This window comes from Rhinoraja longicauda, chromosome 33 (assembly GCF_053455715.1).
Source record: "Rhinoraja longicauda isolate Sanriku21f chromosome 33, sRhiLon1.1, whole genome shotgun sequence".
Lineage (NCBI taxonomy): Eukaryota > Metazoa > Chordata > Chondrichthyes > Rajiformes > Arhynchobatidae > Rhinoraja > Rhinoraja longicauda.
The window spans coordinates 21,821,705-21,847,559 of record NC_135985.1 but is presented as its reverse complement, the minus strand read 5'-3'; positions in this window follow the sequence as shown (position 1 = coordinate 21,847,559).

Genomic DNA, 25,855 nt, shown 5'->3' with positions numbered 1-25,855 from the left:
ATCTTATATGTTTCAATAAGATCCCCCCTCATCCTTCTAAATTCCAGTGTATACAAGCCCAATCGCTCCAGCCTTTCAACATACGACAGTCCCGCCATTCCGGGAATTAATCTAGTGAACCTACGCTGCACGCCCTCCATAGCAAGAATATCCTTCCTCAAATTTGGAGACCAAAACTGCACACAGTACTCCAGGTGCGGTCTCACCAGGGCCCGGTACAACTGTAGAAGGACCTCTTTGCTCCTATACTCAACTCCTCTTGTTACGAAGGCCAACATTCCATTGGCTTTCTTCACTGCCTGCTGAACCTGCATGCTTCCTTTCATTGACTGATGCACTAGGACACCCAGATCTCGTTGAACTCCCCCTCCTCCTAACTTGACACCATTCAGATAATAATCTGCCTTTCTATTCTTACTTCCAATAAGGGGTAGGCCATTTAGAACTGAGATGGGGAAAAACCTTTTCAGTCAGAGAGTTGTGAATCTGTGGAATTCTCTGCCTCAGAAGGCAGTGGAGGCCAATTCTCTGAATGCTTTCAAGAGAGAGCTAGATAGAGCTCTTAAGGATAGCAGAGTCAAGGGGTATGGGGAGAAGGCAGGAACAGGGTACTGATTGAGAATGATCAGCCATGATCACATTGAATGGCGGTGCTGGCTCGAAGGGCCGAATGGCCTCCTGCACGTATTGTCTATTGTCTATTGTCTATTGCCTCACTAACTCTGTGGCGTTTTGTCACAAAAGTCAACCAACTGCAAGGGAAGGTAGACACACAAAGCTGGAGTAACGCAGTGGGACAGGCAGCATCTCTGGAGAAAAGGAATGGGTGACGTTTCGGGTCAAGACCCTTCTTCAGACAGGGAGGGAGACACCAAGATAAGGAAGAATAAGGTGTGAAAACGAGACTTCAAATGGGAGATATCTCAAAATGCTGGAGTAACTCAGCAGGTCAGGCAGCATCTCAGAGGAGAAGGTATGGGTGACGTTTCGGGTCGAGATCCTTCCAAATGGGATGTGATCAAGGAAAATATGGAATAGGTCATTGTTAGGGAGGGGAAGGTGACAACAAGAGATAAAATGTAACCGGGGGGCAGTCAGACTGGTCGGAGAACTGGGACGGGGGAAGGATGGAGAGGGGAGGGTTGGCAGTGTATGTGGTGTAAACCGGCACCTGCAGGTCCCTCTGACACATTCCAACTACAAGGGGTGCTTCATTCTTTTGTACAATTCACCAAATTCTTGCTATTTCATCTCCATCAGATTTCTTTCCTTTAACTAGGGGAATTTCGTTCTTAAATGGCTCCTGTTAACAGTGAGAGTAATTTAATGCATCCCTTACAACACTGGGTGGGGCGCAGTGAAAAGCCAGCACCAGTGGCACAGATCGAAACTCATGGGCAGGTTCAATTCTAGTCATGGATTGATTGATTGAATTGAATTGAATTGAATTGAATTGAATTGAATTGAATTGAATTGAATTGAATTGAATTGAATTGAATTGAATTGAATTGAATTGAATTGAATTGAATTGAATTGAATTGAATTGAATAATTGAATTGAATTGAATTGAATTGAATTGAATTGAATTGAATTGAATTGAATTGAATTGAATTGAATTGAATTGAATTGAATTGAATTGAATTGAATTGAATTGAAAGACACAACATGGAAACTCGTTCTTCAATCCACTGAGTCCACGCCCACCATCGATCACCCATTCACATGAGTTAGGCCTATCCCACTTTCTCATCCACTCCCTACACCACTAGGGGCAATTTGCAGTGACCCAAACTCTCACTTGTATCCAAATGTGGATAGAAACCAGAGCACCCGGAGGAAACCCACACGGTCACAGGGTGAACATGCAAACCCCACACAGAGGGCTCCCGAGGTCGGGATCATAGAAACATAGAAAACATAGAAAATAGGTGCAGGAGTAGCCCATTCGACCCTTCGAGCCTGCACCGCCATTCAATATGATCATGGCTGATCATCCAACTCAGTATCCTGTACCTGCCTTCTCTCCCTACCCCCTGATCCTTTTAGCCACAAGGGCCACATCTAACTCCCTCTTAAATATAGCCATTGAATTGGCCTCAACTACCTTCTGTGGCAGAGAATTCCACAGATTCACCACTCTCTGTGTGAAGAAATGTTTTTCATCTCGGTCCTAAAAGACTTCCCCCTTATCCTTAAGCTGTGACCCCTGGTTCTGGACTTCCCCAACATCGGGAACAATCTTCCCACATCTAGCCTCTCCAACCACTTAAGAATTTTATATGTTTCAATAAGATCCCCCCTCAGTCTTCTAAATTCCAGCGAGTACAAGCCTAGTCTATCCAGTCTTTCTTCATATGAAAGTCCTGCCATCCCAGGGATCAATCTGGTGAACCTTCTCTGTACTCCCTCTAAGGCTAGAATGTCTAGGCTAGAATGATCGAACCCAGGTCGCTGATGCTGTCTGTGTGCAGGGAGGCAGCAGCTCTACCTGCTGCGCCACTGTGCCGCCTTTGTGTGTGGGGAATAAAGGAGACAGAAAAAGCAAATGGTTACATCAGCACACGATTAGGAAAAGGATCAAAATTGATAAACATCATCTAAAATGGAAGAATATTTCTTAAAAGTCACCCCCATCTCAGTAAGTTCTAAGATGCTTCATATCCGATGAAGAGTAGCTACTGTTGTAAGTGTTGCCCACAGTTAATCCCCTGTCCCACGTAGGCGATTGTTTAGGCGAGTACAGGTGACTAGGCCATCACCACACGGTGGCCGGGGTGCCGCCTGTACGGTCGTGAGTCGTCTCCAAAGAGTCGTAGCGTTTTTCTGGTCGCCGCTGGATTTTGAAATGTTTAAAAGTTTTCGGCGACTGTTGGTTTGACGCCAGTGATCGTAGCTTGACGTCTCCTGACGGGGGCGCTGTCGTAGGTTGTCGCCAGGTGACGTAGGTTGTCGCCGGTGTTGATTTCGGTGAATTCCATTGGCGACGACCTACGTCAACCGGCGACAGGTACCGGCGTCAGAACCGGAGGCCAAAATGACGTGAATTGTCTTCAGTTGTCGCCGACACGGTCGTAGCTTGTCGCGGGTAGACGTCGGTTGACTTCGGTTGTCGTAGGTTGTCGCCTGTGTGGTCGTAGGTTGTCGTAGGTGCGGTCGTAGGTGGACGTCCTAAGTCGCGACGATTGGGTCGCCGGTTGTCGGTAGCTTGCCGTAGCTTGACGTCGACTAGGTGGTAGGTTGTTGTAGCTTGTCGTGGACATTGTCGTAGGGGGGGGGGTCCAGTCGTCGGTTTTTCAGCGACTTGCTACAACTATGACAGTCGCCGGCAGTCGTCTAAAAAAATGCCTGAGTAGGACAGGCCCCTTAGGGTCCCACAGACAGCAATGTGATAATGACCTAATAATCTGATTTGGAGATGCTGGGTCGGAGATAAATATTGGCCCAGGGCACTGCCTAACTCCCATACACCTTAGACTTTAGACTTTAGCGATACATCATGGAAACAGGCCCTTCGGCCCACCGAGTCCTATGGATTTAATCCAAAGTGGCCCATAAGGTGAATTGGGACATCTTGCTGATATGAAGTTTGAGAAAATAGAGGTCGCCTATCTTAAGGGCGTCACGGTGGCGCAGCGGTAGAGTTGCTGCCTTACAGCGCCAGAGACCCGGGTTCGATCCTGACTCCGGGTGCTATCTGTACGGAGTTTGTAGGTACTCCCCGTGCCACAGTTTAAGAATAAGGGGTAGGCCATTTAGATCGGAGATGAGGAAAAACTTTTTCAGTCAGAGAGTTGTGAATCTATGGAATTCTCTGCCTCAGAAGGCAGTGGAGGCCAATTCTCTGAATGCATTCAAGAGAGAGCTAGATAGAGCTCTTAAGGATAGCGGAGTCAGGGGGTATGGGGAGAAGGCAGGAACGGGGTACTGATTGAGAATGATCAGCCATGATCACATTGAATGGCGGTGCTGGCTCGAAGGGCCGAATGGCCTCCTCCTGCACCTATTGTCTATTGCCTATTGACTGAGTGGGTTTCTCCTGGTGCTCCGGTTTCATCCCACACTCCAAAGACGTACAAAGACGGGAAAATTGTAAAACTGTCCCTTGTGTGTAGACTACTGTTCGTGTATGGGGATCGCTGGTCGGTGCGGACTCGGTGGGCCGAAGGGGCAGTTTCCGCGCTGTATCTCAAAACTAAACTTCAGGAGGGGAAATTCGGTCACAGTATTGTCACCTTGTCTTGGTAGAAGACTCTGAGAGGCGGCCAGATCAAAGTGGAGATGTTCATTGGCTCACATCCTGCTGGCATTGACTCCTTGTCATCCATCGTGAATAGCTTCTTGGCTAAATTATATGAGCGCCATTGACTCTCGTGGATTGAAGCCACTACTGTGCGGACATCCTCCAAAGGAGAGGAGTAGAAAAGAGAAGGAGTGAAAAGAGCTTTGAAACTGTACTGCAGCTCAATTCAAATGCTCTACAATAATCGTGAGCGGATAAAGCAGCTTCTGATTTGACCTCACAAATGCATGTGCATCTCCAGCACTGATGAATAGATCCATTGGAAGGAGTTGTCCTGGCAACCGGCCTAGGTGAAGCAGCCAAGCCTGCATCGTGGCTGCAGCCATGTGTGTGTGCGGTGGCGTGCCAAGGCTTCAGCGTGATGCCGCAGCGGCAGAGTTGCTGCCTCACAGCGCCAGGGAACCGGGTTCAATCCTGACTACAGGTTCCAGGTATCACAAAATGCTGGAGTAACTCAGCGGGTCAGGCAATCCTCCAAAGGAGAGGAGTAGAAAATTTCGGGTCGAGATCCATCTTCAGACTGAACCTTCTTCAGATCAGTCTGAAGAAGGGTCTCGACCCGAAACGTCACCCATTCCCTCTCTCCAAGATGCTGCCTGACCTGCTGAGTTACTCCAGCATTTTGTGACACCCTCGATTTGTACCAGCATCTGCAGTTATTTTTCTACACTGACTACGGGTGCTGTCTGCATGGGGTTTATACGTTTTCCCCGTGACCTGCGTGGGTTTTCTCCGGGTGCTCCAGTTTCTTCCCACACTCCAAAGATGTACAGGTGTGTAGGTTAATTGGCTTTTGTTAAAATTGTCCCTGGTTTGTAGGATAGAGCAAGTGTATAGTGGTCGCTGGTCGGTGCGGACTTGATGGGCCGAAGGGCCTGTTTTCGTGATGTATCGCTAAAGTCTAAAATCTAAAGTGTTGGGGAGTTAGGCAGTGCCCTGGGGCCAATATGTATCTCAGAACCAGCATCTCCTAAAGAGACAGAGGTTAATTGGCTTGGTATAATTGTAAATTGGCCCTAGTGTGTGTAGGAAAGTGTAAGTGTGTGGGGACCACAAATCAGCGCGGGCTCGGTGGGCCGAAGAGCCTGTTTCTGCGTTGAACCTCTGATCAAAACTAAACTAAACTAAGCTGCCATGAAGCCACTGAAAGTTGAGACTAAACTCTGGGACACTGTTACAAACAATCTAAGATCGAAAGAAAATATAGAGACATTGTGCCCTGGACACTGCCTGATGGATAGGCACGGTGGCGCAGCGGTAGAGTTGCTGCCTTACAGCGCCAGAGACCCAGGTTCGATCCTGACTACAGGTGCTGTCTGTACAGAGGTTGTACGTTCTCCCCGTGACCTGCGTGAGTTTTCTCCTCCAGAGATGCTGCTGCCTGACCTGCTGTGTTACTCCAGTACTTTGTGTCTTTTTTTTGTACACCAGCATCTCCAGTTCCTTGTAACTACAATTGTATCAGCACGCTGTACTCTATCTGCATGAAAGTTCCAAGGCATCTGCTGACAATACCAAGAAGCACATTTAGCTACTTAGCAGCGAATTTCTGGGCACGAGTATTTTAAAATTCTTTGGTTATTTTTTTTGATTACTGACGATGAAATAAATCAGATCTGAGGGAAAAAGTGCTGCCAGACTCACAGTCAAGAACCACGCTATTAGATTAAGAAAAGACCACTCACTGCCTGATGGGCAGAGGAAGAATGTGCCACAGTGTGATCGGCTAGACTTGGCGATCAATGGTGAGTAACTCAGTGGGTCAGGCAGCTTCTCCGGAGAAAAGGAACAGGTGACATTTCGGGTCGAGACCCTTCTTCAGCGACCCGAAACGACACCTATTCCTTTTCTCCAGAGAGGCTGCCTGACCCGCTGAGCGACTCGAGCTTTTTGTGCCTATCTTCGGTTTTAGATTTTTTTTTAAAAATTTACAGCACGGAAACAGGCCCTTCGGCCCACCGGGTCCCCGCTGCCCAGCGATCCCCGCACATTAACACTATCCTACACCCACTAGGTGACAATTTTTTTTTTTTTTAACATTTGCCCAGCCAATTTACCTACAAACCTGTACGTCTTTGGAGTGTGGGAGGAAACCGAAGATCTCGGAGAAAACCCACGCAGGTCACGGGGAGAACGTACAAACTCCGTACAGTACAGCGCCCGTAGTCAGGATCGAACCTGAGTCTCCGGCGCTGCATTCGCTGTAAGGCAGCAACTCTACCGCTGCGCCACCGTGCCGCCAGCGTCTGCAGTTCCTTTCTACACACCGATCGTGAGAGTTGGGCGGGGAGGGGGAAGTGGAGGACAGTTAGAAACAGTTCATGTGACAATAGCTTTAGGGGGAATCCAAAGCAGGCTCGGCAAGATATGCGCACGCTGCAAATTCACAACACTTGCACATTTTGTGAAGCCAGAAAGACGTAATCGCCGTAGAGGTATGGATGGCAAGCTGCAGGGCATGCTGGGGGGCACTTGTGAGCATCAGCACAGATCAGCTTTCCCTTAAACTAGGCCACGAGGAAGTGTGAGAATCAGGATGAAATATCATCTGCAGTGTTAATGGGGATCAAGTCACTTCATGTCCTGCTGTGGAGGTGGGAGAGGGGACAGCAGAACGAGCTGACACATGTATCCCACTGCAACCAGTGCTGAACTACTGTCTACCTCTTTGGTGACCCTCAGTCGATCCTTGATCGGACTTTGCAGGCTTTACCTTGCACTAAACGTTATTCCCTTATCACGTATCTATACACTGTAAATGTAGGAAAATAACTGCAGATGCTGGTACAAATGGAAGGTATTTATTCACAAAATGCTGGAGTAACTCAGCAGGTCAGGCAGCATCTCAGGAGAGAAGGAATGGGTGATATTCACCCATCAGGGTCTCGACCTGAAACGTCACCCATTCCTTCTCTCCTGAGATGCTGCCTGACCCGCTGAGTTACTCCAGCATTTTGTGAATATACACTGTAAATGGCTTGATTGTAACCATGTATTGTCTTTCTGTTGACTGGATAGCACGCTACAAAAGCTTTTCACTGTACACGTGGCAATGAACTAAATTGGACTGGATACTGGGTGGGGTTTCTCCTGAGCACTGTGTGGTTTTCCCACCTTTCAAAATCCTCCGTGCTCCTTTCACAGAAACCGCAACGCCCAACCATCCTTCTCATTCTGGAGATGAGCGTTGCGACCAAGTAGGACTCACACAGACCTGAGAGCTTGGAAGGCAGCCAACAATGTGGCAACAGATGCCAACTCCATCTGTGTTCCAATCTCCCTGTCACTCAACCATTTAGTCCCACGGCATCTCCTGACATTTTCAGACTTTTTTTTTGTCCCGAACTCTTTCTCTTTGTTCCCCCTCATCTGAACTTTATCAGCAAATTCTCTCGCATTTCTCTCCAATGGATCGCACCCCACCCTTTAATAGCTCGTCCCAGTTGGTCACCCTCCCTGCCAGTCTCGACCCAAAGGCAATTGGCTTGCGTCTGATCCATGGCCCTGCCTACTTACTATCACGGAAACACTGTTGAAAGTCTGGAAAAAAGCGGCACGGTGGCGCAGCGGTAGAGTTGCTGCCCCACAGCGCCTGAGACCCGGGTTCGATCCTGACTCCGGGTGCTGTCTGTACGGAGTTTGTACGTTCTCCCCGTGATCACGTGGGTTTTCCCCGGGTGCTCCGGTTTCCTCCCGCGCTCCACAGAGGTAGGTTAACGTGGCTTCGGTAGAAATCATAAATTGTCCCCATTGTGTAGGACAGCGTTAGTGTACAGTGGTCGACACGGACTTGGTGGGCCATAGGGCCGGTTTCCACGTTGGTTCTCTAAACGAAACTAAACTAAATTAAACTAAAAATGCTGGATCGCTGGTTTGTGCAGACTTGGTGGGCCGAAGGGCCTGTTTCTATGCTGTATCTCTTAAAGTCTAAAAGTCTAAATCTGGCTCAGAGTGTAAATAACAAAGAGAATTGGTGACTAGAGACGGAAAACTCAACTACTAGACTTCCCCCCTGATGTACACCTCCATGAAGTGCTTTCAATCAGTGAACTACATCTACCAGTGCACCTCCTCCAGTAGTCCCATCACTGGAGCCCAAGACATTAACTTTTTCACTTTGATTTTCTTTTCCTTCTTAGGTTACAGCTCGGTATTTTAAACTTATAACATCAAACGTAGCATTCGGCTATCTTAACAATCTTTATCCCATGTAATAACGAGGAACTACAGATGTTGGTAGTAGCAAAGAAAGACACAAAATGCTTAATTAACTCAGCGGGTCAGGCAGCAGCTCTGGAGAACGTGTTTCGAGTCGGGACCCTTCTTCAGACTGATTGCGGGTGGGGGGGGAAAGAAAGCTGGAAGAGAGGAAGGGCTGAACAGAGCATAGCTAGTGATAGGTGAACACAGGTGACGGGGTTTACCTTTATCCCCGGGCGGCACGGTGGCGCAGCGCTAGAGTTGCTGCCTTACAGCGCCAGAGTCACGGGTTCGATCCTGACTATGGGTGCAGTCTGTACAGAGTTTGTACATTCTCCTTGGGACCACGTGGGTTTTCTCCAGGTGCTCCGGTTTCCTCCCACATCCCAAAGGCGTGCAGGTTTGTAGGTTAATTTGCTTCTGTAGATTGTCTCTCGTGTATAGGATAGAACAAGTGTATAGGGTGATCGCTGGTCGGCACACACTCAGTGGGCCAAACGGTATGTTTCCAAGCTGTATCTCTAAACTAAACTAAACTAAACTAAACTAATCCCATCTTTGGCTGTAATGTAGCTTTGACACTGGGTTTGCATTTTATTAAGTCGTTCGATGAAGTAAATTGAACAGTAGGTCATATCCCGTGCCATTTGAGATATTTCGGGACATCAGTACAGAGTTCTCCTGTTTCCGGTCTTTGGTTTCCTCCCACACTCCAAAGACGTACAGTTGTGTAGGTTAATTGGCTTGGTATGAATGTAAAAACTGTCCCAAGTGTGTGTAGGATAGTGTTAATGTGCGGCGATCTCTGGTCGGCACGGACCCGGTGGGCCGAAGGGCCTGTTTCTGTGCTGTATCTCTGAACTAGCCTAATCTAATTGAATTGAATTGAATTGAATACATTATCATCACATGTGACAAGTCGCAGTGAAATTCTGTGCTTGCATACCCAAGTATCCAACAGTCACCACTTAAAGGGCGCCAACAAAGTTACAAAGCACCCCATGCCAGGTCTACCCTTGTTCCCCAAACCCCCTACCCCCTCCTCCTCCCCTCCCCCCTCCCCCCATGCCAGGTCCACCCTTGTTCCCCACCCCTCTCCTCCTCCCCTCCCCCCCTCCCCCCCATGCCATGTCCACCCTTGTTCCCCAAACCCCCTACCCCCCTCCTCCTCCCCTCCCCCCCCCTCCCCCCCATGCCAGGTCCACCCTTGTTCCCCACCCCTCTCCTCCTCCCCTCCCCCCCTCCCCCCCATGCCAGGTCCACCCTTGTTCTCCTCCCCCCCAACCCCCCTCCTCCTCCTCCTCCCCCCCCCCTCCCCCCCCCCCCCATGCCAGGTCCCCCTACTAAAGGACAGGGTTCAGTCTGCTATTCGAGCTACGTTGGAAAATTTAAAAGGAAGAATTGGTGCCAGTGCATTGGAAGATGTTGTGGGATAACATTTATTTAGCATGATGGCAGGATACGGAGCAGGAATACTGGAGTGGCCCAACTGTTCTGACAGGACTGTATCTGTGCTCTAAATTCCAAGTAAATCTACTTAATTGAGAGATGATCACACATAGATTATAGTTGAATAAACGAACATTTTGCGGTAACATTTGGGAATGCTCTCTGACAGCGGAGGCTCAATTTTGGTGCGATGATACACTGGTTTACTGCCCTTTCTCACACAATTAATCAATTAGTCCACGTCTCACCCATTAGTCCATTGGTTGTTGTGTCTCCCGAGATGGGATTTGAAGTCCTGCCAATTTCATAGTCAAAGTATTTCTTGAATAGTTGCCAATACTGCCCAGATTTCCCTAGTTCAGTTTAGTTTAGAGATACAGCGCAGAAACAGGCCCTTCGGCCCACCGAGTCCGCACCGACCAGCAATCCCCGCACGTTAAAACTATCCTACACACACTAGGGACAATTTACACTTACACCAAGCCAATTAACCTACAAACCTGTACGTCTTTGGAGTGTGGGAGGAAACGGAAGATCTCGGAGAAAACCCACGTGGTCACGGGGAGAACGTACAAACTCCGTACAGACGGCGCCCGTAGTCGGGATCGAACCCGGGTCTCCGGCGCTGCAAGCGCTGTAAGGCGGCAACTCTACCGCTGCGCCACCGTGGCTGCCCACTTAGGGAGACCAATACCTTCATGTTAGTCTGTGCATCAGACTACTCAGGAGATATATTTAGGGACATACCCCATATCCTAACCCAGCCAAATGCCACATGGTCCATGATTGGGAAACTGCCTTCTTAATCTTTCCAGATTCCCTTTTGTTCCAAGCACAAATAACACTAGCGGGTCAGGCAGCATCTCTGGAGAGAAGGAATAGGTGACGTTTCGGGTCTAAAGCCGTAACGTTAGATTCAGGAACAGTTTCTTCCCAGCTGTTATCAGGCAACTGAACCAACCTACAAACAACTCGAGAGCAGTCCTGAGCTGCCATCTACCTCATTGGAAACACTCAGACTATCTTTAATAGGACTCTTCTGGACTTTATCTCGCACCAAATGTTATTTCCTTTATCACGTATCTGCACACTGACGGCGGCTCAATTGTAATCCTGTATAGTCTTTCTGATGACTGGCTAGCAGGCAACGGAAAAGCTTTTCACTGTACCTCAGTACACATGACAATAAACTGAACTAAACTAGATTTAAGAGGGTTATAAAGGAGATGCCTGAATAACATCAAACAATAATGCTCCAATTTTTTTTTTTTTAAATTGGTAAAAGATTATTCTGCTGTTCAGTGAATCCATAACAAGAAGATTATTATCTAGGATTAGTAAAAGAAGATTAAAGAAATAAGTCAAAGAGAAAATCTTCACCCAAAAGATTATAAGCGGGAAAAATGAATTGCTGTGGATGTTTAGTGAAGATAAGCCAATCATTTAATGGCGTTTTAACTCCAAATGTGTAGGAAGGAACTGCAGATGCTGGTTTAAACTGAAGATAGACACAAAATGTTGGAGTAACTCAGCGGGACAGGCAGCATCTCTGGTGGAAAGGAATGGGTGATGTTTCGGGTCGAGACCTTTCTTCAGACTCGGATGCTGGTTTAGATTGACACAAAGTGCTGGAGCTACTCAGTGGATCAGGTAGCATCTCTGGAGACAAAAGGACGTGTGAAATAGCCAAAACGTCACCTATCGTTTTTCTCCAGAGATGCTGCCTGACCCACTGAGTTACTCCAGCACTTTGTGTCAATCTAGGACAAGTGCCAGCTGATCTCTCTGGGATCCCTGTCAAAACCTATTCCCACTTATTACCTACCAGCCATCTGCACACTCAAAAGCAGGTGAAGATTGGGCGGCAAGGTGGCACAGCAGTAGAGTTGCCCCCTTAAATGCCAGAGACCCGGGTTTGATCCCGACAAGGGTGCTGTCTGTACAGAGTTTGTACTTTCTCCCTGTGACAGTGTTGTTTAGTTTCTGGTTTCCTCTCACACTCCAAAGACGTACAGGTTTGTAGGTTAATTGGCTTGGTATAAATGTAAATTGTCCCTAGTGTGTGTAGGATAGTGTTAGTGTACGAGGATCGCTGGTCGGCACGGACTCGGTGGGCCGAAGGGCCTTTTTCTGCTCTGTATCTCTAAACTAAACTAAACTAAATCAGGGATATGGAGGTCACGTCCCAAAGTTTGTGGGCATCAAGGGAAGAGTGTGGGTTGATCAGAATCCCAGCTCAAGTAGTGTTGTGTGCTCAGAGATGCTCTCCTGCCACTTTTTCTAAACACAAAGCAAGACTACCCTAGCTGAGCACTGAGAGTCTTCGTTTCCCTCCAGGCCTTGATAGTGGATGTGGAGAGGATATTTCCACTAGTGGGAGCAGAGGGCATAGCCTCAGAATTGAAGGACATACCGTTAGAATGGAGATGAGGATGGTGAATCTGTGGAATTCATTGCCTGTGGGGGCCACGTCATTGGATAATTTTAAAGCGGAGATTGCTAAATTCCAGATTAGTACGGGTGTCAAACGTCACTGGGATGAGTCAGGAGAATGGGGTTGAGAGGGAAAGATAGATCAGCCATGATTGTATGGTGGAGTAGACTTGATGGGCCGAGTGGCCTAATTCTGCCCCTAGAACTTATAACCATATAACTATATAACCATATAACAACTACAGCACGGAAACAGGCCCGTTCGGCCCTACCAGTCCACGCCGACCATTCTCTCTGACCTAGTCTCATCTACCTGCACTCAGACCATAACCCTCTAATCCCCTCTTATCCATATACCTATCCAATTTACTCTTAAATAATAAAATCGAGCCTGCCTCCATACAGCCACCACCCTCTGAGTAAAGAAGTTCCCCCTCATGTTACCCCTAAACATTTGTCCCTCAATTCTGAAGTTATGTCCCCTTGTTGGAATCTTCCCCACTCTCAAAGGGAAAAGCCTACCCACGTCAACTCTGTCCGTCCCTCTCAAAATTTTAAAAACCTCTATCAAGTCCCCCCTCAACCTTCTACGCTCCAAAGAATAAAGACCCAACCTGTTCAACCTCTCTCTGTAGCTTAAGTGCTGAAACCCAGGCAACATTCTAGTAAATCTCCTCTGTACCCTCTGCATTTTGTCGACATCCTTCCTATAATTTGGTGACCAGAACTGCACACCATACTCCAGATTCGGCCTCACCAATGCCCTGTACAATTTTCACATTACATCCCAACTTCTATACTCGATGCTCTGATTTATCAATCAGTACCTCTTATGAACTTATGCAAAATAGATCAACCATGATTGAATGGTGATCTTCATGGGACAATCAGCCAAACAGCATAATTCTGCTCCTATAACTTATGAATTTATGAAAAATAAATTGGCCATGATAGAATGGCAGAATGGACCCAATGGGCTGAATGGCCTAATTCTGCTCCTATGTCTTATGGTCTTGTGGAAGGTTGTGCTCAGTGGGGAAAACCAGAGTAAGTTCCCTGCTCAGCACGTCAGAGCTATTCACAGCAATGGCATTCCCAACACAATCAGATGCCCTCCAAAGCTGCCAGGAGAATCAATTGAACTAAACATGGCATGGGAGTGGGAAATCAGCAGCTTAAATTTAGCCCTCAATAGACAATAGACAATAGGTGCAGGAGGAGGCCATTCGGCCCTTCGAGCCAGCACCGCCATTCAATGTGATGATGGCTGATCATTCTCAATCAGTACCCCGTTCATGCCTTCTCCCCATATCCCCTGACTCCGCTATCATTGCACTGAAGCCTTATGGAAATAGAACGTGGGGTACTGGGGAAGACTGGAACAAAAGACAACATCTCCGACAGTGTAACTGGGGCCAAATACCAGCTCAGAAATAATTGCTATCAAAGGGATCCAGCTTCAGAGCAGGATGCTGGGCCAAATCAGCGTGATTTAATTGATGAAATGAGCCTGCTCATTCAGTTCTGCATCAATGGTGGCTATGTTTTTAATAATTTCGTCCCGAGTTAATTGTTTGGAGATTCAAATCCCACTCCGCGTAATTGATTGCAAAAAACCTGAACTGACACTTCAATACAGGCCTGCTGCACAGATACAGAGAGTGTCTTTGGATGGTGGCCATCGAATGGCACTGTTTCAAAGCCTCAGAGATGTCCTTAGACTGCTGACTACAATGTCTCCTTCCCTGTGCATCACTGTGTGAATATTTGATGTGCCTTCTACTATAAGTGAAAGAGACACGGATAACTTGAAGGGAGTGGTTCTGTCAGCATGTTTGCCTTTCCGGTAGTCGGTTTGTGGTGGAAATTATTTGTTGAGACCCTCTGGGCCTGAAAGTCAGGTTTGCCCAAGTACAGACGGTCATTGTCTGTTCGGCAAAGTGGGAATGAAGGGAAATGGGTCCGTGTTATCCCCACTGCCTGGACCGAGGGACAGGGCTCATTGAGAAGCACTTTGAGACCTTTCGTCGGCTCGGCCTGGCATTGTGTGTGCCTGGGCTTTTGCAGGTGCACTCCTGGGGGCTTTCATGTGCAAAGTGTGAGGGGAGGTGAATGTGGAGGGGAGGGGGAGAACGCGGGCAAGTGGAAAACGGAACCGAGCATGGCAAGGGATATATTTGAAAGTGGCCTCTCAAAGCAAGTCTAAAGACCAAACAGCCCCGTTGCTAAGCACTGAGGTACAGATATGTTGATTAAGTAAATGTCTGAGAGACACTTCGAGAGAAAGCCTTCCTGCCTTTTTTCCCAGAAACTAGTGGCTGATAAACCATTGTATCTGAATGCAAGTGATTTATTGCCTCCTGCTAGTCCCTGAATGAACCACCTACTTTGAATCTCTCTTCAAATAATCTCGGAATTAATAGGAATGTTTCTCTCGCCGCCACAATGAAAATTCGGGGCACAGCCCAGCGCATTTATACGGGGCACTTCGTATCAAAATACGTCAGCGTGTGTTTCTTCTTGCAGGATCTCTGAATGCTTTGCTGCCACTGCCATTGTGACAATGGCAGACCAGCACAATGCGTAATTAGAGTGGGAAGGTTTTTTGACTTGCATGCAGGCTTTTTATTAGTCGGGGTGGCTGAGCAGGATGCAAAATGTGTCTTAAAACATTGGGTTTGCATTTTACAATCTGTTGTCAAAGCTGTAAGTGAATTGTGCCCATTTTGTATGCAAATTTCACGAATCGAATGGAACTAAAACTTTGCCTTTGTTGAAAGAATGAAAAGACCAGGCCTTGTATTCACTGGAGTTTAGAAGGATGAGAGGGGGATCTTGTAGAGACGTCTAAAATTATGAAAGGACTGGACAAGCTGGGTGCAGGAAAAATGTTCCCAATGTTGGGCGAGTTCAGAACCAGGGGTTAGAATAAAGGGGAGGCCATTTAAAACTGAGGTGAGAAGGAACTTTTTCACCCAGAGAGTTGTGAATTTGTGGAATTCTCTGCCACAGAGGGCAATGGAGGCCAAATCACTGGATGGATTTAAGAGAGAGTTAGATAGAGTTCTGCCCAGGACAGGAAGGCTCTGCGGGGAGTAGTGCATCCGGCTGAACGCACTATGGGAACTACACTCGCCCCCCTGCAGGACCTATACATCAGGAGGTGCAGATACAGAGGCAGCAACATTATGGGGGACCCCTACCACCCCAGCAACGGACTGTTCCAGCTGCTACGGTCAGGCAAACGCCTCCGCTGTCACGCTGTGAAAACAGAGAGGATGAGACGGAGTTTCTTCCCACAGGCCATCAGGACTGTTAACTCTCATATCACCAGGGACTAATTTACTGTATTAATCAATTTTTGTGTGTTGTGTCTTTAAAAAAAATAATTCTATTCTGTTTTGTCGTTTTAGCACAATCCGCAGGCATTGCCACTTTCATTTCACTGCACATCTTGTATATGTATGGGACAAATAAAGTTGACTTGACTTGACTCTAGGGGCTAGTGGAATCAAGGGATATGGGGACAAGGCAGGCACGGGTTATTGATTGTGGATGATCAGCCATGACCACAATGAATGGCGGTGCTGGCTCGAAGGGCCGAATGGCCTCCTCCTGCACCTATTTTCTATGTTTCTATGTTTCTATGTTAAATAGTTTTAAAAGGTCTATATCCCAAAATGTCCCTTATTGAGATCAATGGAACTAATGATCCATGTTGATGCCAGATGGTGTGTGATCTCCACTGAGGTCCCAGCACCAATCCCTGTGTATAGCACCGATCCCTGTGTATAGCACCGATCCCTGTGTATAGCACCGATCCCTGTGTATAGCACCGACCCCTGTGTATAGCACCGATCCACAGTGTATAGAAGTTGGGAGGTCATGTTGCAGTTGGACAAGACATTGGTGAGGCCACATTAGGAGTATCAGTCAGTCAGAAGAAGGGTCTCGACCTGAAACGTTACCCATTCCTTCTATCCAGAGATGCTGCCTGTCCCACTGAGTTAATCTAGCATTTTCTGTCTGTATTAGGAGTTTTGGGTTCATTTTCGCTTAGCATGTAACCGGGAAGATGTTGTTAAACTGGGACGGTTGCAAAGAAGATTTACAATCACGTTGCCCGGACTCAAGGATCTGAGCTATAGAATGAGTTTGAGCGGGATAGGACTTTATTCCTTGGAGCGCAGGAGGATGAGGAGTGAATTTATAGAGGTGTATAAGATCATGAGAGAAGTAGATAGGGAATAGAGCATTTTACCCAGAGGAGGGTAATCCAGAACCAAAGGACATAGGTTTCTGGTGAAGGGGGGAAAGATTTATTAGGAACCCGAGGAGAAACTTTTGAAAACAAAGGGTGGTAGGTATATGGATAAAGCTGCCGGAGAAGGTAGTTGAGACAAGTACTGTCATAATGTTTAAAAAACATCTGGACAAGTACATGTGCAGGAAAATAACTGCAGATGCTGGTACAAATCGAAGGGATCACAAAATGCTGGAGTAACTCAGCAGGCCAGGCAGCATCTCATGAGAGAAGGAATGGGTGAAGAAGGGTCTCGACCCGAAACGTCACCCATTCCTTCTCTCCAGAGATGCTGCCTGACCTGCTGAGTTACTCCAGCATTTTGTGATAACTTGGGCAAGTACATGGGCAGCGCAGGATGAGAGGGATATGAGCCAAATCTAGGCAGGTGGGACGAGTGTAGAGGGGACCTGTTGGTCGGTGTGGGCAAATTGGGTTAAAGGGCCTGTTTCCATGTTGTATCACTCGCTAAAGCTCTGTTGACTGTTGACTGTTGACTGATTCTCTATGATTTTATAAATCCACTGGTCACGGACTCCTGACAGAGAACCACCCCTCCACAATACCCACTGCCTTCTATGGCCAAGCCAGACTGGAAGATACGGTATGGAAACGGGCCCTTCGGCCCACCGAGTCCATGCTGACTATCGATCATCCATACACACTAGTTCTGTGTAATCCCACTGTCACATCCACTCCCTTCACATCAGGGGCACTGCGGCCTAACATCAAGGAGTTGGCAGCCTTTGCTGGAGACCGACTGTGAGAGCTCCATCGCGGGGAGCCTACGGGACTTTAACATGGCGGAGCCCGCGGTCCCTTTGCCAGGGATCGACCTCTGAGCTCCACCGCGGGGAGCCTGCGGACTTTAACATCGTGGAGCTCGCGGTCTCTGGTCAGAGGCAGACTTCGGGAACTCCAAGCCGCGGGAGCATCGACCGCTCCAACGCGGGAGCTTCGATCGTCCCTAACGCGGGAACTTTGACCGCCGCAATGCGGGGACTTTGACCACCAGCTGCCAGAGCTTCCATCGCCTCGACGGATGGTACGACTGCCCCCACCGCGGGAGGATTAGACTTAGATTAGATCAGTCTGAAGAAGGGACTCGACCCGAAACGTCGCCCATTCCTTCTCTCCCGAGATGCTGCCTGACCTGCTGAGTTACTCCAGCATTTTGTGAATAAATACCTTCGATTTGTACCAGCATCTGCAGTTATTTTCTTAAACTTTATTAATAATAATATTAATATATTCCTTTATTTGTCCCACACCGGGAAAATTTACAGTGTTACAGCAGCAAAGTGGATGGCAAGAGCTCATTCATTATAAATAAATATAAAGATAAGGATAATTGTCATCATGTACTGTGTTTTTCCTTTACTGTTACTGTTTACTGGTTTGTTGACTTCCATCTCAGTGAGGAATGTGGGGAATCCACTGTGATGGATGGTTATGTTGACTTTTATGTAGTTGTGTGTCTTGTTGCTTTTTTAGTATGGCTGTACGGTAATTCACATATCACTGTACCTTAATTGGTACACGTGACAATAAACGACCTTTGAAACCTTTGAATTTACAGTGGCCAGTTAACCTCCAAACCCACACGCCTCTGGGATGTGAGAGGAGACCAGCGCATCCAGAGGTGCAAACTCTGAGCTGAAACGTGGCCTGTCCACGTTCACGAGAGATGCTGCCTGACCCGCTGAGTTACTCCGGCACTCTGTTTTATGATGTTGTTTTATGGTTTTATTGTTCCCGTTGTGTTCAGCTGTGGCTCAGTTAATAGCTGAGTCATAAGATTGTGGTTTCAAGATTGGAGAGAGTTGAGCGCGATAATCTAGCCTAATATTTGAACGCCACATCAAGAGAGTGCTAGACTCTCAGAGAAGCCAGCTTGCAGATGAAAGGTCTGCTTCCTCAGTTAAGGGGCGAGCAATCCTTTGAAGGAAGACAAGGAGTTAGCCACTGTGTGCTTGTCGAAGATAGACACAAAAAGCTGGAGTAACTCAGCGGCTCAGACAGCATCTTTGAAGGAAAGGGATAGGTGACGTTTCGGGTCTGAAGAAGGGTCTCAACCCGAAACGTCACCTGTTCCTTCTCTCCAGAGATGCTGTCTGGCCCGCTGAGCTACTCCAGCTTTTCGTGTCCATCTTCGGTTTAAACCAGCACCTGCAGTTCCTTCCTGCACATTTCGTGTGCTAGTCGATGTTAATTCATCAATTTCCTTGGTTGTTATCACTTTATTGTTGGTGAGAGGTTTCTGCGTGCAAGTGGAGGTTTACGAGAATGAGCCCAGGTATGATTGGGTTAGCGTGTGGTGGCCGTTTGATGGCACTGCGCCTGTACGCGCTGGAGCTTATAACGATGAGGGGGGGACCTGATTGAAACTTACCGAATAATGAAAGACCCGGATAGAGTGGATGTTGTGAGGATGTTTCCACTAGTGGGAGAGTCTAGGAGAGAATCCTCTCGGACAGCCACAGCCTCAGAATAAAAGTACATACCTTTAGAAAGGAGCTGAGGAGGAATTTCTTCAGTCAGAGGGTGGTGAATCTGTGGAATTCATTGCCACAGACGGCTGTGGAGGCCGTCAATGGATATTTTTAAGGCGGAGATTGACAGATTCTTGATTAGTACGGGTGTCAGGGGTTATGGGGAGAATGCAGGAGAATGGGGTTGAGAGGGAAAGATAGATCAGCCATGATTGAATGGCGGAGTAGTCTTAATGGGCCGAATGGCCTAATTCTGCTCTGAGAACTGATGAACATGAATTTATGCTGCATTTTCTACATTGCCTAGAGAATGGTCTGGGTTTTTCTGACATTACGATAAACACAACACAAATGCAAGACTTTTGCCCCCTTCAATAAGTACTAAATACAGGAAATTAGATATTTCAAGGAGTCAAAATGGTTGTAAATCAACATTGTTAGATAACATATAGACTCAAGGAACTGCAGATGCCAGTTTACAAAAAAAGACACAAAGCGTGGAGTAACTCAGGCAGCACCTCTGGAGAACATGCATAGCTGACGTTTCGGGTCGGGATCTCCTATCGATGTTCCCCATTGTAAGACAACACTTGTGTATTTCTATGAACCAGCAACCATTTTATTTTCAAACTCACAAAATCCCGACCCTAAAATATCACTCTGTTACAGCTGCCTGACCTTCAGACAGTTCCCAGGTTAATTTGGTTTTTGAACCAATTTGGTTTCCTGGCTTGTTTGGGTGATCAATCAGCTTCCATACTCATTCTCTGTCTCCTGCATGCTTACTGTAACCACATGTGTCTAACCTGTGCCCGGTCGCTATTAACCAGTTTCATCTGTTTCGGTCACCTGAATGGTATTGTTCCATTTTTTAGATGTGTTTGTAAATGGCTCTCATCATTCTCCTGCTTCCATTACTCCACCTTACTCCCGCTCCTCCACGTCCTCCTCCTCCTCCTCCTCCTCCTCCTCTCTTGCAGCTTGGACTTTGATTAACTTCAGTCTCTCATCCGCAGAGCGCCTTTTGTCACGATCACAAGGAAGCAATCTGAGCCAAGCAACTCCCAGCCGCCCGGTCCATCGCGCGCACTAACCTCCCCACCACCGAAAGGATCTACAGGAGTTGCTGCCTGAAAAAGGCAGCCAGCATCATAAATGACCCACGCCCCCCCCGGGCCCACAGTCCCATTTCATTCCTGCCAATGGATAGAAGATACAGGAACCTGAAAACCATGACCTTCAGTTTCAGGCACAGCCTCTTCCCAACAACCATCAGGCTACTGAACGCTACAAACTCCGACGAAACTCCAAACTACAAACTGCCTTGATTGCCCAAGGGACTTCAGGCTTTGTTTTGGTTTATCAAAAATGTATTTTATTGAACTTCTTATTTATTTGTTTATTATATTATCTATAGAACACTGTGATGACAAACCTATTTGCTGCCGCAAGTAATAATTTCATTGTTCCATTTCGGCACGTATGACAATGAAACAGCACGGTGGCGCGGCGGTAGAGTTGCTGCCTTACAGCGCTTGCAGCGCCAGAGACCTGGGTTCCATCCCGACTGCGGGGGCTGTCTGCACGGACGTTCTCCCCGTGACCTGCGTGGGTTTTCTCCGAGATCTTCGGTTTCCTCCCACACTCCAAAGACATACAGGTTTGTGGGCAAATTGGCTTGGTAAATAGAAATAACTGTCCCCGGTGCGTGTCGGAAAGTGTTAATACGCGGGGATCGCTGGTCGTCGCTGACCCGGTGGGCCGAAGGGCCTGTTTCCGCGCTGTATCTCTAAACTAAAACTAAAAAACACTCCGTCGCCCGTTATGTACAGTACAATCTGATTCCATTGCATTGAATGCATAACCAAGCTTTTCACTGTGAAACGGTACATGTGACAATAATAAATCTAAACCTTTCAATCTATGACTCTTGGCTCTCTTGAGATTGGCTAACCTCCTCACACCCAACATGAAGCCCACTTATAATTTCCGGTTCTCGTGTGGTAACAGAGTGGGGTCTTCACTGGTGATCGAGCTGAGGTGGATTTGCCTCCCACGGTCCCACTGTTTGGGTGTGGCTGTTGCTGGCAAGATTAGCATTTACCACCTGAACAATTGTGACCCTCTGTTCTCAGGCTTCTGCATCACCCTCCTATAAACTCGGGTGCTTTCCGATTCACCTCTAGCTCATTGCAGACATTGGACTTTGTTTCTGGAACGTGTGCCCTAAAAATGCTGAGAACTATATTCTGCACTCTGCATATTTCCCTTTGCTCTAGACCTGTCGTACGAGTTTGGATTGTTGTATCTGGAGTTTAGACTTTTGAGATCCTGCACACAAACAGGCCCTTTGGCCCATCGAGTCTGCTCCGCCCGTACATGAACACTATCCTACACACACTGGGGACAATTTACAATTTTACTGAAGCCCGACACAACTGTTCGTCTTTGGAGTGTGGGAGGAAACTGGAGCACCCGGAGAAAACCCACGCAGGTCACGGGGAGAAAAGTACAAACTCCGTGGGGACAGCACCCGTAGACAGGGTCGAACCTGGGTCTCCGGCGATGTAAGGCAGCAACTCTACCACTGCCCATTATGTACAGAACTATCTGATCCCATTGCATTGAATGCATAACCAAGCCTTTCACTGTGAAACGGTACATGTGACAATAATAAATCTAAACCTCTCAATCTATGACTTTCTTGGCCATTTCATTGGGTTTGTTAGGAGTCAGCCACATGGTCTTAGCATCAAAAAGGTCAGGAGATATTATTTTTGAAATAAAAGTAGAAAATGGTGGGAATACCAAGCAGATCAGTCAGTATCTGTGGAAAGGGAAATGGAGTAAACATTTCACCAAAGCCTTCCCTGACCTTCCATCATCATGTCATCTTATTCCAAATTTCCAGCAATGCACCTGCCGTTTTTGGTGGTGGGTATATGGAGCGAGCTGCCAGAGGAGGTAGTTGACGCAGGTACAATAACAACATTTAAAAGACACTTGTAGATGGAGAGGAAAGGTTTAGAGGGATATGGGCCAAATGCAGGCGAATGGGGTTAGATTAGCCCCAGAATGCTGGAGTAACGCAGCAGGGCAGGCAGCATCTCTGGAGAGAAGGAATGGGAGATGTTTAGGGTCGAGACCCTGCTTCAGATTAGTTTAGTTTAGTTTCGTTTTGTTTAGAGATACAGCGCGGAAACAGGCCTTACGGCCCACCGAGTCTGCACCGACCAGCAATCCCTGCACATTAACATTATCCTACACACACTAGGGAAAATTTTATACATACACCAGTAGAAATGCCACGCAGGAACTTATTCCTGTTCTGAAAGTATCAAACGTGAGATTAATTGGCCTTTATATGTCCCCAAAATCCAAACATAGCTCACGAAGGTTATTGGGGTGGAGGCTGGTCTAGGATCCAGTAACTTGTAAGAATCAGCAATCACAGGAAACAAACTGCTTAAGATCAAATGATAGAAGACTCCCTCTATTAATGGCTTAGAATAGCTCTGTGGTAATGCATCAGCTGTGCTAGCAGATGCTATTCTAACTGCTGGCTCAGTCTCTGAACATCCATCTCCCTGTTACACAACGGCTTGGCTTAAGTTTTACTGACCCCGCTGATGGAGGGAGATTTGAGAGAGAGAGAGAGAGAGAGAGAGAGAGAGAGAGAGAGAGAGAGAGAGAGAGAGATGTATATATATATATATTTTTTATATATATATATATAGAGAGAGAGAGAGAGAGAGAGAGAGAGAGAGAGAGAGAGAGAGAGAGAGAGAGAGATTGAAAGAGAGAGAGAGAGAGAGAGAGAGAGAGAGAGAGAGAGAGAGAGAGAGAGAGAGAGAGAGAGAGAGAGAGAGAGAGAGAGAGAGAGAGAGAGAGAGAGATATATATATAGAGAGAGAGAGGGAGAGGGGGAGAGGGAGAGGGGGAGGGAGAGGGAGGGAGGGAGGGGAGAGAGGGGGAGAGAGGGGGAGAGAGGGGGAGAGAGAGGGGGAGAGAGAGAGAGAGAGAGAATGGTAGGAACAAGGCAGGTTGTAAGCTGCTTACTATTCCTGGTCCTAGAAACATGATTGGAAGTATGGTTGAGGAGAGGGGGGCTGAGAAATGAGCAGAATTCTCCCCTGGACCTCTGCCCACGATGTTTCTGAAACCGTGCATTCCACATTTTGTAAATGACGCAACCACCCATCCATGTCAATATCAATTGGAGAACTTGAGCACAAGTTCGTGTGTGACTGGGATGCATTTCACAGACAAATAACCTTGTATTTTCACACAGGCTTCAGATAAAGAAAGACCACGAGAACAAAGGGCCTGTGGCACAGGTTCAATCAAAAAACCATAACACATTCAGAGTGTGAAGAAGGGTCTTGACCCGAAACATCACCTTTTCCTTTTATCCAGTGATGCTGCCTGACCCGCTGAGTTACTCCTGCATTTTGTGTCTGCTTTTTCGGTTCTATTCTATGTTCTATGATGCCAATATGGATCAGAACTCTATTTACGCAACCTGATTTTGCAAGGCACACAAGGCACTGTCTCTGCTGCTTACTAGGGTGGCACGGTGGCACGGTGGCACGGTGGCACGGCGGTAGAGTTGCTGCCTTAGAGCGCCAGAGACCCGGGTTCGATCCTGACTGTGGGTGCTGTCTGTACGGAGTTTGTACGTTCTCCCTGTGATCTGTGTGGGCTTTCCCTGCGAGCTCCGGTTTCCTCCCACACTCTAAAGACGTCCGGGTTTGTCGGCTAATTGGCTTGGTATAAATGTAAATTGGCCCCGGTGTGTGTAGGATAGTGTTAGTGTACGGAGTGATCGCTGGTCGTTTAAAGTCTGATAAAGAGCTGACAGACTCAAGTTGGAAGCTTTCTGTTGACCCTGAACATTTTAGCAGAGGGAGTTCCCATCTCCATATATCTTCGTGTGACATCACTGCTGAAAGGCCCCAGTCGAATTTTGGTTCTGGGCTCCCACGTTCGAGAAAATGATTCATTTTTATCTCCCCATCAAATCTTTCACCCATCTTATGTTCTTCCCTTATATTAATATTAAATATGGAAATATGATTACATCAGCCCAGGTACCGTTCGGGTGAAGGTAAGCACAATAAGCTGGAGTAACTCAGTGGACCAGGCAGCATCTCCGGAGAAAAGGAATGGGACCTTTTGGGTCGAGACCCTTCTTCAGTACAAATCACCCATTGCTTTTCTCCATGGATGCTGTCTGACCCGCTGAGTTTCTCCAGCATTTTTGTGTCTGTCCTCACCCAAACGATACCTGAGCTGAGGCAATCGTATTTCCAAATTTAATATTAACTAGACCAAGTGGACCCGTTGGGCCCAAAGCTCTCCTGCATTGGTGCAGCACCCTCTCCTCCCCCCCCTCTCCCCACTCCCCCTCCCTCCTCACCTCCCCCTCCCCTCCCTCTCCCCTTCCCCTTCCCCGTCCCACTCCCCCTCCCCCTCCCCTTCCCCGTCCCACTCCCCCTCCCCCTCCCCTTCCCCGTCCCACTCCTCCTCCCCCTCCCCCTCCCCTTCCCCCTCCCCCTCCCCCTCCCCCTCCCCCTCCCCATCCCCGTCCCACTCCCCCTCCCCCTCCCCTTCCCCGTCCCACTCCTCCTCCCCCTCCCCCTCCCCTTCCCCCTCCCCCTCCCCCTCCCCTTCCCCCTCCCCCTCCCCTTCCCCGTCCCACTCCTCCTCCCCCTCCCCCTCCCCTTCCCCCTCCCCCTCCCCTTCCCCGTCCCACTCCCCCTCCCCCTCCCCATCCCCGTCCCACTCCCCCTCCCCCTCCTCCTCCCCTTCCCCCTCCCCCTCCCCTTCCCCCTCCCCCTCCCCTTCCCCGTCCCACTCCTCCTCCCCCTCCCCTTCCCCCTCCCCCTCCCCCTCCCCCTCCCCCTCCCCCTCCCCCTCCCCCTCCCCCTCCCCCTCCCCCTCCCCCTCCCCCTACCCCCCCTCCCCCTCCTCCTCCCCCTCCCCCTCCCCCTCCCCCTCAACTCCCCCTTCCCCTCCCCCCACTCCATCCCACTTAACCCCCCCTTATCCTCCCCCTCCCCCTCCCTCCTCCCCTCTCCCTCCCTCCCCCCTCCCTAGGAGATAGATTTAAACTTTAAAATGTGAATAACTTTAAAAGTATAACACCGATTTCAATGAAACTTCTTCCATTAGCACCAAAGGGACAACGGTGAGTAAGGTGGGGCTAAAATTGTCGCGCTATCGTGTACCGTTTTGGCTGTAGTTCAGGAACAAACAAACAAACAAACAAACGAGAGCTTTAGTATATATAAGATAGAAGGGAAGTGTATAAGATGGGTGAAAGATTTAACGGGGAGATGTAAATGAATTATTTACTCGAACGTGGGAGCCCAGAACCAAAATTGGGCGAATGTGTGTTGCACACATTTGCGAGACCAAGACACCATGGCCAGTGGTGGGGGAACAGGCAGACCAGATGGTCACGGTGAACACAGCTCCATTGCAGTGAGGTAGCTGGAGCAGGGCCAGTGCCTCATACCTGCCGATGATTCACTGCCTTCAGGGAATGAAGGGGAACAATGGGCCAAGATGATGTGATGTGAGCCTGTGATTGTGACCTAATGCGAGGCGGACGATCAGCTGCCCCCAGCTGGTGGGAGAGACGCAGTGGAAACGAAAAACAGCCAAAGCCTGCCC